General features: G+C 46.2%; 1 long non-coding RNA gene across 1 annotated transcript in view; it reads right to left on the bottom strand.

Moving 5' to 3' along the window:
- LOC144584866 (uncharacterized) overlaps nucleotides 1–14,101 on the bottom strand; it is a 109,000-nt gene extending 94,899 nt beyond the window's left edge. Inside the window, exon 1 of the long non-coding RNA XR_013539339.1 lies at nucleotides 13,254–14,101. This is a non-coding gene — a long non-coding RNA (uncharacterized LOC144584866). The remainder of the gene's footprint in view (nucleotides 1–13,253) is intronic.
- Between the last annotated feature and the right edge of the window lie 739 nt (nucleotides 14,102–14,840).

The raw sequence follows: 14,840 nt of genomic DNA, 5'->3' as shown, positions 1-14,840 counted from the left end.
ACTATTTAAAATCTTAAAAGATGATGCTGTTAAGGTGCTACATTCAATATGCCAGCAAGTTTGGAAAACTCAACAGTGGCCAGAGGATTGGAAAAGATCAGTCTTCATCCCAGTCCCAAAGAAAGGCAGTGCCAAAGACTGCTCCAACTACTGTACAATTGCACTCATTTCACACGCTAGCAAGGTTATGCTCAAAATCCTACAAGGTAGGCTTCAGCAGTATGTGGACCGAGAACTCCCAGAAGTAGAAGCTGGATTCCGAAGGGGCAGAGGAACTCGAGACCAAATTGCTAATATGCGCTGGATTATGGAGAAAGCCAGAGAGTTCCAGAAAAACATCTAATTCTGTTGCATTGACTATGCAAAAGCCTTTGACTGTGTGGACCACAACAAACTATGGCAAGTCCTTAAAGAAATGGGAGTGCCTGACCACCTTATCCATCTCCTGAGAAACCTATATGTGGGACAGGAAGCCACAGTTAGAACTGGATATGGAACAACTGATTGGTTCAAAATTGGGAAAGGAGTATGACAAGGCTGTATATTCAACTTATATGCAGAATACATCATGCGAAAGGCTGGACTGGAGGAATCCCAAACTGGAATTAAGATTGCCGGAAGAAATATTAACAATCTCAGATATGCAGATGATACCACTCTGATGGCAGAAAGTGAGGAAGAATTAAAGAACCTTGTAATGAGGGTGAAAGAGGAGAGTGCAAAAAACGGCTTGAAACTCAACATCAAAAAAACTAAGATAATGGCCACGGGTCCCATCACCTCCTGGCAAATAGAAGGGGAAGATATGGAGGCAGTGACAGATTTTACTTTCTTGGGCTCCATAATCACTGCAGATGGAAACAGCAGCCACGAAATTAAAAGACGCCTGCTTCTGGGGAGGAAAGCAATGACAAACCTTGACAGCATCTTAAAAAGCAGAGACATCACCTTGCCAACAAAAGTCCGCATCGTCAAAGCTATGGTTTTTCCTGTCGTGATGTATGGATGTGAGAGCTGGACCATAAAGAAAGCAGACCGCCGAAGAATGAATGCCTTTGAATTGTGGTGCTGGAGGAGGCTCTTGAGAGTCCCCTGGACTGCAAGGAGAACAAACCTATCAGTTCTAAAGGAAATCAACCCTGAGTGCTCACTGGAAGGAGAGATCCTGAAGCTGAGGCTCCAGTACTTTGGCCATCTCATGAGAAGAGAAGACTCCTTGAAAAAGACCTTGATGTTAGGAAAGTGTGACGGCAAGAGGAGAAGGGGATGACCGAGGACGAGATGGCTGGACGGTGTCTGCGAAGCAACCAACATGAAGTTGACGGAACTCCAGAAGGCAGTGGAAGATAGGAGGGCCTGGCGTGCTCTGGTCCATGGGGTCACGAAGAGTCGGACACGACTAAACGACTAAACGAACGAATGAATGGAAGCCATTTCAAGGTATCTCAGGATACCTGCCACGAGCTGAGAATTTGGAGAAGGGGAGAGATCCTTCTGGAACCACCTACGTTGGCGTCAGGAAATTTAGGCACAACCCAGGAAATGTAGAAGGGTTAGTAGCATCATGTACTTAACGAAATTGGTACCGCCAACTTGGACCGCTCCCTCGGAAGGCCAGAGCGAGTCGTATAAATCTCTCCCCATCTCAGCCTTTCCCAACATCACCCCTGGACTTCCTTCGGCTGCTTCTGCTCATCATCTCCAGCCCTTGGTAAGTTCCCTTCGAAACTCTCACGTAGGTATAGGTTTAAAAAATTTATTGTTGTTTTTTCTTTTCTTTGCAGTATGCAAGAAATTTGCGAAGCTCTTTTTAAATTTATTTCCAAAAGTCTTGAGATTTCTTTCACACTGAAATTCAAAGGAGAGTCCATTTGACGGATTCACCTGCCCGGAGAGAATATTTCTTTGCTTGCTAAGCTTTCACATCCCAGCTGTGAATCTTTGCTCTTTTACCTTTCCTTTGGGGTGGAGAATCTGGGTTTCCGCCACTGCTTTCTGACCGTGACCGGCAGGTGTGACAAAATTCTTCACACCCAACAACGACCTTTACGTCTCCCGTCCGGCCACGGCCGCCAGGTGAGAGTTTTGTTTGCCTCCAGGTTAGTAAGGATTTGTGGACATTTATAAACAGGATCCCTAAACAGAATTACACTAAATAAATAGATGTTGTTGACCAAAACGAAACAGACACATTTTGCCAGCCTTAATTATCAAAGGAAGAGGAAAGAAAGGAAGGAATTCCGTGAACTTGAAGCTTATCTCAGGATCTAATTTTTTAAAAAAAGATGTGCAGTCTATCTAAAATGTAGAGTATGTTAGTAATTCTCCATCGTCCTTGAGGCGAAGGGTGTCTTGGGGTCCGTTCTCCACAGATGGTCACCTGTACGTTTGGGGTGAGGTCTCATTCCCGACCCCAGGCCCTGACCCTGATCCCAAGAGGGCTCTGAGGAGGCACAGCTTCTCCTCTCCGTGGCCTGGGCTTGGACAGGAGCGGGGGGGGTCACAAAGATAAGGCCCTTTTATCGCCCCCAATTTCCCAGGGTCGACAGGCTCCTAGTCAGTGAAGAAAGGGTAACATTCCTGGTGGGCAGATGGCTCCTGTCTCCCCTCTGTGTTCCTTAATATTTCCTTTGTCTCTTCCCCCCCCCTCCAGATACCTCTCCAAGATGCCTCTCACACCTGGGGGATTCATGCTCACACTGCAAGGAGGCAGATCCGTTGCCAGTGACGGGATGGTTGGTTTCAATAGGCTTGGTATCTCTGGCCCTGATTTAATGAACACTGCCCTTCAACAGCCACAGCTAGTGGTCAACCCAATCTTAAAGTCCGTTGTCTTCACTGTTGATGTCTAGAACGTGGACAACCGCCAAGCCACCTTTGCCAATCTGAGTGAGTTCTGCTGTACCGCAAAATCTTCACGCTTCTGAGCAATTTCCTCCTTCTTGGACCGCTGGGGAGCTTCGGGACGTGGCTCGCCCTGGCCTGCCATTCTGCGACCCCCCGGAGCTGGTCCCTGTGCTCCCCGTAACCCTGGCCGACAGGGACCACTCGGCCCCTGGATGGGAAGGCAGCCACTTTTGTCTCCCTCCTCGCCCGAAGGGAAGCTGTCCTCCACCAGACTCACCTGGCCTCACCGTCTAACAAAAGTCACCCCCTGAAATTTCTAAAAAAGCCTACACAAATATGGAGGCCGCATCCTGATGGTTGCTGTTGCCTTTTTCAGGAGTCCCCCCTCCTCGTCCGTTCACTTCATTCATCGAACTCTGGATCTCCCTTCTCATCGCCCGGAATTCACTGACGCAATCAGGACTCATGTACAAGAACCCTCCGCTTTTTACTCGCCCGGAACAAGGCAAAGGGGCTCAATGGAAGTCCACGAAGGCCATCTGCTCTTTTCCTCCTCTCTCTCCCCGGCCTCTCTCTCTCTTCCACGTTTCCTTCTTTCTGATTCTCCTGGATCACCCTCTTCTCTCCTCCATGCGACCTCATGTGCTTTACTCTTTTTCCTTCAGGTTTTTGTTTTAGAGGGAGCATCTTCTCTGTTCCCATTTCCCAATAAAGCTTGACTGCTGCATCACACAACGTCTCTCTCGCTCTCTCATTGGGTCTCCTCCCACTCTTGTCTCCCCTGGCCCGGGGGGAACCCCACTCTCCCTGGACCCGAAAGAAGCCCCTAAGCTTGGGGTGGAAAGAAGGGGCGTCCCTGCCAGCAATCTGGCGTCTCTTGACAAGAGCCCGAGCTTCAAAGAGACCCGGAAGTCAGAACTGGCTTCTTTGCTGACCACGGGGAGAGGGATGGGAGAAAGCTGGATTGGGGCCAGGGTGTTGCGACAGGAGCTTGGATCAGGGGGTGCAAAAAAAGCAAAAAAGAACAAGAAAAAAAGAGAAGAAAGCGACAGAGAACAAGAAAAAAAGGAAAAGGAAAAGAGAGAAATAAAAGGAGGCCACCCTTTCCACTCTGCCACAAATTTGGGTTTAGTTTAAATACAATAGGACCCCCATATCTGCAGGGGTTTACTACCAAGGCCCCCCTCCAATACCGAAAAAATTCAGATCATTGTAGTGAAAGACAGTATAATAGCAAATGCAATACGTAAAAAGTTCTCTGGCTCCCTTTCCTGTCCAGTTCTGATAATGACATCATAGAAATACAATTTCTCAAGTAAAAAGAAGACATTGCATGTTCTCTGACGCCCTCTAGTGGTCAGTTCTGCTAACGTCATCATTCATATACAGTATATAGTGGTGCCTTGCTTAGCGATGTTAATCCATGCAGAAAAAATCGCTGCCAAGCGATAACATCACTAAGTGAAAAAAAAAGCCCCTAGAAACGCATTAAAACGCGATTAATGCATTCCTATGGGCTAAAACCTCACCTTTAAGCAAAGATCCTCCTTAGCGCTGCCATTTTCGGTGCCTCTAAAGTTAGGAATCCGTGATTGAAAACGGTGGGTGGCCATTTTGTTTACCCGGCAGCCATTTTGAAACTGACGATCAGCTGGCTCAAAAGGAAGGCTTTGTGATGATCGCTTCCCTGCGATCATCGCAAAGCGAAAATAGCCCATAGGGACCATCGCAAAGCGATTACTTTTGCAATGGCAAAAAGTCCATCACAAAGCGATTTTGTCGCTATACGGAGCAATCGCTATGCGAGGCACCACTGTATATCTATCTTATATTTTTCTTTTTAAGATTTCTAATATTTTCAGACCGTGGATGAATGAATCAGTGAATACTGATCCCGTAGGTAAGGGGGTCCTACTGTAGTCAGAATTAGGATTTGCTCAAACCCCTGAGGCCGATGGGGAGTCCTGTCCCCTTGGCATGGGAACGGACCCTCTGTATCTTGGTGTCCTCTTTATCACTGGTTCTTAACCTCGGGTTACTCAGGAGTTTTGGACTGCAACTCCCAGAAGCCTTCACTACCAACTGTCCTGACTGGGGTTTCTGGGAGTTGCAGTTCAAAAGCATCCGAGTAACAAAGGTTAAGAACCACTGATCTAGAGCACCAGTCGAAATATATATATATTAGGTTCTTCTAACTCTTCTTTGGATCTTAAACCACAGTCCTTTTTTAACAAGTCCTGATATCTTAAGAATTTCGCTTCTGCTGAATCCGGGAGACCAAAACCTGCTCTTTTTTTAGCACCTTGCATTGCTTTGATTTTAATTCTTAGGGGTTTTTTTAACCTTGCCAAACAAATCTCATAATTATCTTGTTAAGTTCTTGGGGAAATGACTGTTCTAATATTGCAGGAATTGTCCGAAACAAAAATAAAAGTTTAGGTAGAATATTCATTTTGATGGCTATTCTGTATCCCTTTAATTAATTGCATATAATGGTCTTTGAATAGTGTACTTGTTTTCTTTGTGAGTTGCATTCCTAAGTATCTGACTCCCTTTTCTCCTTGAAAGTTAGTCCTCTCTATCAGTTCCTCTCGTAAGACCAAGCCCAGGCGGAACCTGCCGGCCGTGGGTCCCGCAAAGGGGCCCACTCCGATCTCTGGGTCTTTTGGAGGCCCTGGGTGTCGCAAACACGGGTTCGAAAACACACGTGTAAGCTTGGACAGAGAGCAATCAGGAGTTTGTACATGCTAAAATGGGCTGAAAGAGTCCAATTCAGCCAGCCATGCTACAACACTCTTTCTCACAGGTCTGCCCACATAAGAACACCCTGGTACTCTCAGATATTATTGTGAAAAGGTCAAGTGGGCTTTGTAGTCCTTAGACTTAACTTGCACCACTGACAGGACTCTAAGTAAGCTAGGCCGAGGCAGCACTCTCAGATGACCCTATGGCAAGTGTACTGTTCAGGAAACCAAATGAGTTTTATAATCTTTATTTTATTAAAGAAAAAACATGTTACTAAGCCAAATTAAACCAAAACAAATAATCTAGCATTGTGCTGTTTAGTTACAAAGATGTAGTGAGGCAAAGAAAACATGAAAAATAGAAAAGTATTCAAAAACCCCAAAAGCCATTAAAAAGAATACAAACAGTTCCAGTCCAGGAAATCATTAGTAAACAAAATAATCCAAGTAGGTTATAAAAAGGCTATAGTCCTCAGTGATCCTATAGAATAAAAACCCCTAAACAAAAGTAAAAACCCCTTATATGTCCCATAGTCCTTAGAAAAGAAAAATCCAGTAAATATACCATAGTCCTTACAAAATTACAAGAGCATAGTCCACATGGAGTATTCCAAGAAAAGGAGTCCATAAAGAATATTCCATAGAACAGTCCATAGAAAATAGTCCATGCACAGTCCTTAGGAAAAATCCCATAAGTCCAAAAGTAATCCAGCAAAGCATAGAAACCAGTCCATATAGGTAGGCCACCAGTCCCAAATGGCTGAAGAGTAGGTCACGAATGACTGAAAGGTCGGTCTTGGAAAGACAAAGTCTATAGGCTAAAAGTTCCTTTTTCAAGAGTAACTGGCAAGGGCTTAATGCACCTTCCCACGAGGTCATCCAATCAGAGTTCGTTACTAGGCAAACAGTCCTGTTGCACCACATGACTTCTTTCTCATACGCACCAGATGTTATTTGGGTTAACTGTGGTTTATCAAAGAGTCACAACAATTCCCATCTATCTAATCACACAGAGTACTTTCTCAGGCTCTCAGAATAACATTCTCTCGGCTCGCCTGGAATACACTTGTCAGCATAGCAAAGATACTTTATACAAAGAAACAAGATGGAACCTCTCTGGCTTATTTCTTAATTACAAAACCCATATGCCTTTAAAAGATTTTAACTCAAAAACCCATCTCATCACACTGAGTGCAGTCAAGAGGAAGACGGTTTGTGGGGTGGGGGGGCATCGACTGTTACCGCCCTACGTCTGGGTTGAGATCTCACGAGGTCAAGGTGGACAAGGTGGGCTTGTTGGGTTGGAGGAGAGATTCATAACTGAATCTGTGAGCTTTCGTGGATCAGGACCGTCCACTTCATCAGGCATGTATCCGTGTGAAGAATTTAAAGTCCAAAAGTTCATGGCAAGATGGATTTTGTCAGGAAAGTTACTCTTAGATGGCCTCTTAGTTTTAAAAAACTGGGGTGCGAATTCTCCTTCCTATGTGATGTCAGTGACATCCATCGACATGAATACCTTTCCCTGATGGCCATGGACACCTTCAAGGTCTCAGCTTTGCTCCAGCCTGCTCTCCTCCTTCCTTGTTTTCTCCACTCTGGGTTTCCCTTCGAGATCACCCGAAAGCCCTCCGGTCGGATCAGAGCACCGTCGCGATCTGAAGACAAGAGTCCACTATGAGAGGCGGGTTTGACTCCATGCAGGGTCTCCAAAAGACCCAGATGGGCCCGGGTTGGGCGGGAATCTTGGGGGCCAGGACTGGGGTGGACTGAGGGGTGATCGAGTTGATTTGGAGGTTATCTATGAACAGGGGGATTAGAAATGTCTCAAAAAATGTAAAGTGCTTCGGTGGGGTTTAGTGGGAGAATTTTCACCTAAGAAGAGGGGTGATCTGCTGAATTTTAACTTGGAAATTTCCAAAGTTTTGCCTGTTGAAATACATCAGTTATTGCACCTCACCCTGGAATCTTATAATGAGGGTCAGTTTGGAAATGATTTAATAAATGAATTAATTAATAGTGAGCTTGTGCAAGAAGCTGAAAACAAGGACAAAACTTGGGAGATCCGCCATGCCTCCTGGCACCCACCCCCAATGCCACCCACGGGAGAAGTGGGTGGCATAAAAGGCTCCGTCAGAGCCTTTGATCAGTGTGAGACTCATTAAAGACTCACAGGCAGTAATGTTCATATTAATAATATCTTCTTGTGGGAACATTTAGGTCACCTAAGAGTGGTGCTTGTTCCTGCCTCGGGCCGGGGAAAGCTCCACGTAGAGAGGAGAGATCAGTTCCTGCCGAGGAACCCTATTCGGAGCACCTCGGAGAGCCTCTCCCTTCGAGCGCCCAGTTATTGGAGCCTCTCGAGAGAAACACAGGCTCTCCCGAGTGTGGTTGTACCAGGACATTACAGTCACGTGAATGCTTTAATTAAACAATCAGTAAATGACCTGGTGGGCCTTTCCTCTCCCAGGCTGCCTCTCTTCCCATCAAGGACACGGTGCTGACTTTGGTGGGATGCCAGTGTCTCACTTGGGGACACAATTCACCACAACCTGTTCACTAAGATGGCATTTCTAAAGGAGAAAAGAACAAAGGAAACACCCCAAACCCATTAAGAGGAACATGAAAAAGGGACAAGAGGAAGCCATTTCTTTGGAAGTCTGCATTCAATTTTCTGTAACTTTCCCTATCTCCCTGGCAGACTTCCAAAGAATAGCAAGAAGAGACAAGAGGGCCTTCTTAAATGAACAAGGCAAAGAAATAGAGGAAAATAACAGAAAAGGAAAAACCAGAGATCTGTTCAGGAAAATTGGAGATATTAGAGGAACATTTTGCGCAAAGATGGACATGATAAAGGACAAAAATGGGAGGGACCTCACAGAAGCAGAAGACATCAAGAAGAGGTGGCAAGAATACACAGAGGAATTATATCAGAAAGACGTGGATATCCCGGACAACCCAGACAATGTAGTTGCTGACCTAGAGCCAGACATCCTGGAGAGTGAGGTCAAGTGGGCCTTAGAAAGCCTGGCTAACAACAAGGCCAGTGGGAGTGATGACATTCCAGTTGAACTATTTAAAATCTTTAAAGATGATGCTGTTAAGGTGCTACATTCAATATGCCAGCAAGTTTGGAAAACACAACAGTGGCCAGAGGATTGGAAAAGATCAGTCTACATCCCAATCCCAAAGAAAGGCAGTGCCAAAGAATGCTCCAACTACCGCACAATTGCACTCATTTCACACACTAGCAAGGTTATGCTCAAAATCCTACAAGGTAGGCTTCAGCAGTATGTGGACCGAGAACTCCCAGAAGTACAAGCTGGATTCCGAAGAGGCAGAGGCACTCGAGACCAAATTGCTAATATGCGCTGGATTATGGAGAAAGCCAGAGAGTTTCAAAAAAATATCTACTTCTGCTTCATTGACTATGCAAAAGCTTTTGACTGTGTGGACCACAACAAACTATGGCAAGTCCTTAAAGAAATGGGAGTGCTTGACCACCTTATCCATCTCCTGAGAAACCTATATGTGGGACAGGAAGCCACAGTTAGAACTGGATATGGAACAACTGATTGGTTCAAAATTGGGAAAGGAGTACGACAAGGCTCTATATTGTCCCCCTGCTCATTCAACTTATATGCAGATTACATCATGCGGAAGGCTGGACTGGAGGAATCCCAAGCCGTAATTAAGATTGCCGGAAGAAATATCAACTATCTCAGACATGCAGATGATACCACTCTGATGGCAGAAAGTGAGGAGGAATTAAAGAACCTTGTAATGAGGGTGAAAGAGGAGAGGGCAAAAAACGGCTTGAAACTCATCAAAAAAACTAAGATCATGGCCACGGGTCCCATCACCTCCTGGCAAATAGAAGGGGAAGATATGGAGGCAGTGACAGATTTTACTTTCTTGGGCTCCATAATCACTGCAGATGGAGACAGCAGCCACAAAATTAAAAGACGCCAGCTTCTGGGGAGGAAAGCAATGACAAACCTTGACAGCATCTTAAAAAGCAGAGACATCACCTTGCCAACAAAAGTCCGCATAGTCAAAGCTATGGTTTTTCCTGTCGTGATGTATGGATGTGAGAGCTGGACCATAAAGAAAGCAGACCGCCAAAGAATTTATGCCTTTCAATTGTGGTGCTGGAGGAGGCTCTTGAGAGTCCCCTGGACTGCAAGGAGAACAAACCTATCCATTCTAAAGGAAATCAACCCTGAGTGCTCACTGGAAGGAGAGATCCTGAAGCTGAGGCTCCAGTATTTTGGCCATCTGATGAGAAGAGAAGACTCCTTGAAAAAACCTTGATGTTAGGAAAGTGTGACGGCAAGAGGAGAAGGGGATGACCGAGGATGAGATGGCTGGACGGTGTCTGCGAAGCAACCAACATGAAGTTGACGGAACTCCAGAAGGCAGTGGAAGATAGGAGGGCCTGGCGTGCTCTGGTCCATGGGGTCACGAAGAGTCGGACACGACTAAACGACTAAACGAACGAATAAACGGAAGCCATTTCAAGGTATCTCAGGATACCTGCCATGAGCTGAGAATTTGGAGAAGGGGAGAGATCCTTCTGGAACCACCTACGTTGGCGTCAGGAAATTTAGGCGCAACCCAGGAAATGTAGAAGGGTTAATAGCATCATGTACTGAACGAAATTGGTACCGCCAACTTGGACCGCTCCCTCGGAAGGCCAGAGCGAGTCGTATAAATCTCTCCCCGTCTCAGCCTTTCCCAACATCACCCCTAGACTTCCTTCGGCTGCTTCTGCTCATCGTCTCCAGCCCTTGGTAAGTTACCTTCCAAACTCTCACGTAGGTATAGGTTTAAAAAAATTTCTTGTTGTTGTTTTTTTCTTTTCTTTGCAGTATGCAAGAAATTTGCGAAACTCTTTTTAAATTTATTTCCCAAACTCTTGAGATTTCTTTCACACTGAAATTCAAAGGAGAGTCCATTTGACGGATTTACCTGCCCGGAGAGAATATTTCTTTGCTTGCTAAGCTTTCACATCCCAGCTGTGAATCTTTGCTCCTTTACCTTTTGTTTGGGGTGGAGAATCTGGGTTTCCGCCACTGCTTTCTGACCGTGACCGGCAGGTGTGACAAAATTCTTCACACCCAACAACGACCTTTACGTCTCCCGTCCGGCCACGGCCGCCAGGTGAGAGTTTTGTTTGCCTCCAGGTTAGTAAGGATTTGTGGACATTTATAAACAGGATCCCTAAACAGAATTACACTAAATAAATAGATGTTGTTGACCAAAATGAAGCAGACACATTTTTGCCAGCCTTAATTATAAAAGGAAGAGGAGAGGAAGGAAGGAATTCCGTGAACTTGAAGCTTGTCTCGGGATCTAATTTTAAAAAAGAAAGAAAGATGCGCAGTCTATCTAAAATGTAGAGTATGTTAGTAATTCTCCATCGTCCTTGAGGCGAAGGGTGTCTTGGGGTCCGTTCTCCACAGATGATCGCCTGTACCTTTGGGGTGAGGTCTCCTTCCCGACCCCAGGCCCTGACCCTGATCCCAGGAGGGCTCTGAGGAAGCACAGGTTCTCCTCTCCGTGGCCTGGGCTTGGACAGGAGCAGGGGGGGGCACAAAGATAAGGCCCTTTTATCGCCCCCAATTTCCCAGGGTCGACAGGCTCCTAGTCAATGAAGAAAGGGTAACATTCCTGGTGGGCAAATGGCTCCTGTCTCCCCTCTGTGTTCCTTAATATTTCCTTTGTCTCTTCCCCCCCCCCCTCCAGATACCTCTCCAAGATGTCTCTCACACCTGGGGGATTCATGCTCACACTGCAAGGATACGGATCCGTTGCCAGTGGCGGGATGGTTGATTTCAATGGGCTTGGTATCTCTGGCCCTGATTTAATGAACACTGCCCTTCAACAGCCCCAGCTAGTGGTCTCCGCGATCGCACAGTCTTTTGTCTTCACTGTTGATGTCTAGAACGTGGACGACCGCCAAGCCACCTTTGCCAATCTGAGTGAGTTCTGCTGTACCGCAAAATCTTCACGCTTCTGAGTAATTTCCTCCTTTTTGGACCGCTGGGGAGCTTCGGGACGTGGCTCACCCTGGCCTGCCATTCTGCGACACACACCCCGGAGCGGGTCCCTGTGTTCCCCTTGACCCTGGCCGACAGGGACCACTCGGCCCCTGGATGGGAAGGCGGCCACTTTTGTCCCCCTCCTCGCCCGAAGGGAAGCTGTCCTCCACCAGACTCACCTGGCCTCACCGTCTAACAAAAGCCACCCCCTGAAATTTCATACAAACAACACAAATATGGAGGCCGCATCCTGATGGTTGCTGTTGCCTTTTTCAGGAGTCCCCCCTCCTCGTCCATTCACTTCATTCATCAAACTCCGGATCTCCCTTCTCATCGCCTGGAATTCATTGACGAAATCAGGACTCACGTACAAGAACCCTCCGCTTTTTACTCGCCCGGAACAAGGCAAAGGAGCTCAATGGAAGTCCACGAAGGTCATCCACTCTTTTCCTCCTCTCTCTCCCCGGCCTCTCTCTCTCTTCCATGTTTCCTTCTTTCTGATTCTCCTGGATCATCCTCTTCTCTCCTCCATGCGACCTTGTGTGCTTTACACTTTTTCCTTCAGGTTTTTGTTTTTAGAGGGAGCATCCTCTCTGTTCCTGTTTCCCAATAAAGCTTGACTGCAGCATCACACAACGGCTATCTCTCTCTCTCTCATTGGGTCTCCTCCCACTCTTGTCTCCCCTGGCCCGGGGGAACCCCACTCTCCCTGGACCCGAAAGAAGCCCCTAAGCAATGTGGCGTCTCTTGACAAGAGCCCGAGCTTCAAAGAGACCCGGAAGTCAGAACTGGCTTCTTTGCTGACCACGGGGAGAGGGATGGGAGAAAGCTGGATTGGGGCCAGGGTGTTGCGACAGGAGCTTAGATCAGGGGATGCAAAAAAAGCAAAAAAGAACAAGAAAAAAGAAGAAAGCAAAAAAGAACACGAAATAAAAGGAAAAGGAAAAGAGAGAAATAAAAGGAGGCCACCCTTTCCACTCTGCCACAAATTTGGGTTTAGTTTAAATACAATAGGACCCCCATATCTGCAGGGGTTTAGTACCAAGGCCCCCCTCCAATACTGAAAAAATTCAGATAATTGTAGTGAAAGACAGTATAATAGCAAATGCAATACGTAAAAAGTTCTCTGGCTCCCTTTCCTGTCCAGTTCTGGTAATGACATCATAGAAATACAATTTCTCAAGTAAAAAGAAGACATTAACTCATTATCCCCAGCCACCGGCTAACAGTTCCCCAGTGATCTTGTGCATAAAGGAATAGAAGGAAGGGGGGGATTAATTTCTTCCCGAACCCAAAGAACCATAAATTCATATACTCTTTTTTTCTCTCTCCTTGCAATGGTGTGATTGCCATGGGCCACAGGTAACTGGATTACTGAAAACAACAACTCTCAAACTGTGGCTTGGAGATGAGGTTTAGGATGACACAAAATAATTGCACTGGAATAAAGGAGAGTTGTTGGGTCAATGCGAAATCCAATGCAAGAGTAGAACACTAAAAAATAATAATCATACAATACATGAGCTTTCGTGGATCAAAAAGCTACTTTCTCAGCCTGTACCAGGGTGAAGACTTAAAATCCAGGAGTTCATATGGGATCTCTCCTCACTTCCCTTACCTCTTTGGACTCCGGTCGACTTAAAGAAGGATGTTGCACACCAAAGTCTTCTAATAAGACAGGTTTATTGGTTAACCATTCTTCAGCGTTGTTTATGTCCTCACTTTCCATCTTTGGTTCTAATAACGAGTCGTAGCTTTAAAACCTTTCAAAATGCATCAATTTCCCTTTTAACGGAAGGGGTGAAGAACTCAACATTCCTGGACTCCACTTGGGAGCAGTGCCCGATCCATCGGCTGCGTGGCCAGATAATATCATTGCTGAGGGTGGAAAATCCAGCCCACCTCTGGCTCCCAAACTCTTTTATGCCCGGATTCTGCCTCAGCCTCGGCGGTCGGAAGGGACTGGCCCCACGGATTCTCCCAGGGTTCTCCATACATCTTTGTCGTTCTTGTCTCTGAGCTTCTCTTTATTGCCAAGCGTTATGCTCCTTTCGTTTCTCTCTTTCCTCTGTCTCCCTCACAATAAGGTAGCTTTCTACAGACTTGTCTTTTCCACTCCTTTTCTGCATATTCCCTTTGGAAGCCGGAATTCTATCCATTCCCCTCTCCAGGGATCTTCTTGAATTATTTCCATCGGATCTTCCTTCTTTTTTACTCTCTCCACCTGCATCCAACAGGCTTCCACCTTTTTACCACGCTCCTCCCTTCTCTCCTTCCTCTTTATCCACCCTTTTTTCCCATCAAAGTGGTGACCTCTGGCGTTTGTGAACCTAAATGCAACTCCTGTAACTCTCCCACAAAGTTTGTTGAGTCTTTCTCAGTCTTTCTGCTGGGAGAGACGGATGGTACACTCTGCAGAGGGCCCTTGGAGATACAGTGGTGCCTCACATTATGACGTTAATTCGTTCCAGCAAAATCGATGTAGAATGAAAACGTCGTAAAGCGAAAATAGAAAAGCCACTGAAACGCATTAAAACCTGGTTAATGCATGCCAATCGGCTAAGAACTCACCGTCCAGTGAAGATCCTCCATAGGGGCGACCATTTTTGGGTGCCTGTGCAGCGAAAAATGGCTCCTAAACAGAGCAGGGAGCCATTTTGAGCACCCGGCAGCCATTTTGAAAACCCGAAACAGGGAACCGATCATCACACAGTGAAATTCCCCCATTCAAAATGTCGTTTTGCGATAGCTTTTGCTATGGTAAAAAACTCATCGTAATGCGGATTCGTCATTAAATGGAGCGCCCGTCTTGCGAGGCACCACTGTACTCCCAGCTTCACAAGATGGCATGATGGATTTTGCCAAGAAAGTTACTCTTAGATATAAAGTCCAAAAGTTCATGGCAAGTTGGATTTCACAGCTGTGTCTTTTGTCAATGGAAGTGGGGAGAGGTGGAGGAAGCTGCGGTTGCTGTTTTAGGGCTACAGCTGAGGCAGCTTCGGATTGGATGTCACCCCCCCAGTTCATCAAACAAAGAAATGCAAGCCACATGTACACAAACACACCCCAACCCATTTGGCCTTTCTTTGAAACCAGCATAACTTTGCCTGGACCAGGGGTGGGGGGGTGGGATTTACATATTTCCTGACTTACATCTAAGAAAGATGGGCCTGGGGAAATCCATCTTGCCATTAACTTTTGTATT

The sequence above is a fragment of the Pogona vitticeps genome, chromosome 15, assembly GCF_051106095.1.
Source record: "Pogona vitticeps strain Pit_001003342236 chromosome 15, PviZW2.1, whole genome shotgun sequence".
In the NCBI taxonomy this organism is placed as follows: Eukaryota; Metazoa; Chordata; class Lepidosauria; order Squamata; family Agamidae; genus Pogona; species Pogona vitticeps.
The sequence above is the reverse complement of the archived record's forward strand: the minus strand, read 5'-3'. Positions and strand labels throughout refer to the sequence as shown.